General features: G+C 49.7%; 1 protein-coding gene across 5 annotated transcripts in view; it reads left to right on the top strand.

Annotated features, from left to right (window-relative positions):
* The first annotated feature begins 1,739 nt into the window (after nt 1–1,739).
* ZFAND6 (zinc finger, AN1-type domain 6) overlaps nt 1,740–1,988 on the top strand; it is a 79,516-nt gene continuing 79,267 nt past the window's right edge. For 3 of the 5 annotated variants that reach the window (XM_011938385.1, XM_011938381.1, XM_011938378.1), the window contains exon 1: nt 1,740–1,982. The gene's annotated coding sequence lies outside the window, so the exon portion shown is untranslated. The remainder of the gene's footprint in view (nt 1,983–1,988) is intronic. The other 2 variants (XM_011938387.1, XM_011938379.1) reach the window with 1 other exon arrangement.

Here is a 1,988-nt window from a genome sequence, read left to right as displayed (position 1 = left end):
ACGTGTTTGGGGGGAAAATGAGCCTTGGACATATTGAGTGGCTGTGATAAGCACACAGTAAATGTCCTGCTCTGGAACACAGGAAAGAAGATGGGGTTGGAAATAATAATGCAAATAAACAATCATTTATTGCGCATTTGTTACATACCAGGTGCTGTGAATATGTTGTTTACGTACACTGCCTGGTAGGTTGCATACGTATACTGTTTACTGTTTCTGCTCCTTCTTCCCCCTGTGTAAGTCAATGAGAGGAAGGCCTTCATCTCTCTTACCTAATGCTGTCTCCAGCACCTACAGCACAGGCTGGCAGAGAGTTGGCATACAGCATTTACTGGGTGAATAGAAATGCAGTATCTTTTAACCCTCATAACAATCCTTTGTGGTAGGTTTTTGTTCCCATTTCACACGATTTTCTTAAGACCACAAAGCTAGTAAGTGACAGTGGTCTGTCTGCATTCCAAGTCACAATGCAATGCTATAATCTCTCAATCTCCCAGAATGAATCTGGAACAAAGGAAAGCAGTAAAGGTCATGTAAACCCAATTTGTGCAAATTCATAATAACTGTATATGAAAATCCAACTGGGTTAGGTGCCGGAGTTAATACAATGATAAACTGGACAAGAATCTGAAGAAAAATACATTTAAGACAAAATCCATAAGACTTGGCGCATAACCTTGCTAGTTCAAGAAGCTCTTTCACATATATTATCTTAGTTAACCCCCACAAATAGCCTAATAAGTAGGTTTTATTACCATTCCAATCAGGCTTTTGTCCTCCACTGAAACTGTACTCCCCAAGGTGACTTCTGTGTTGCTAAATGCAACAGGTACTCACTTCAGGCACAACATTTAAGGGAGCACCAAAAAACTAAGTGATGAAGATGAATAACATTTTTATTTTTTAAAATTAAAATTAATGCAAAAAAATCCATGAATAACAAAATACCAACATTTAAAATAAGAGGATCCTCAGGACTGGGCCCGCCTACCTGAAAGCCCCAACGGAACCCCTCATTCACGATAGGATTGAATGACCTCGAACTAAACTGTCACATACTTCCTGCTTGTGATGCTCGTGAGCCCGAACAAAGGCTGAAAAACTTCAGGGGGAGCCATTCTGCCCATCATCCCTAGTTCCAGCGCAGCATGCACCACGCAGGTGGGAACTGACCCCGTGCTTTTGGAAAAGGCTGGAACTGAGGGTGCTTGTGCCCGTGCATGTATGTATTGCACACGTGTGCATGCAAGCTTCTCGTCTTGCTTCTATTTTCAAGTCCCAGTTCAGGACAGGGCAGAGTACTGCTTTCCAGTATGCGCCCCGAGCTCGGACTTCGCGCTTGCAGACTGAGGCGCCGGCCGGCATGTGAAGACAGAAGCTCAGAATTCCTTCCTGCACAAGTGGCAGGTGGACGGCAACTCTCTGGTGCCTCAATCCGAGACAGGGACACGCCATTCTCTGCGGGGTAGCAAAGGTACCTGAACCTATCAAGCCCTTAAAGTCTCCGCAGCACCTCTTAATCGCCTTCCCGTAGCTACTGGAGGTAGGGAAACTGCAGCGGGGTGAGCCCCCCCAGAGACGGCAGCGGAGCAAGCGATGGTGGAGGTGCAGAGGACGGAGGAGCATCTCCTTTCGCTCCGCCCCGCCTCTTCTCTCGCCTCTGGCCAATTGCCGCGCGCTCCGAGCCTTGACCCCGCCTCTCCCCGCCTCCACCGGCCTGCGGCCCCGCCCGCGCCGGTAATAATTAGGATGCGGGCGGGGCCCACCGCGTCAGCCCCGGGAGCCGGCCAATCCAGTGGCTCTCCTCCACGGTCGCGTCATAGGCCGAACAACCAAACAGAAAAGTTTAATAAACAGCAGACTGAGGGGTCGGCGGTGGCGGAGCCACAGCGAGCAGGGGTTCGGCGGCCTTACCTGTCCCCATTCACCAGCGGCTACCGGCGGTGGCGGGCAGCGCGTCAGGCGGAGAGAGCCGCCGCCAGGTGAAT

This window comes from Colobus angolensis, unplaced genomic scaffold (assembly GCF_000951035.1).
Source record: "Colobus angolensis palliatus isolate OR3802 unplaced genomic scaffold, Cang.pa_1.0 Scaffold172, whole genome shotgun sequence".
NCBI lineage: Eukaryota > Metazoa > Chordata > Mammalia > Primates > Cercopithecidae > Colobus > Colobus angolensis.
The sequence above is the reverse complement of the archived record's forward strand: the minus strand, read 5'-3'. Positions and strand labels throughout refer to the sequence as shown.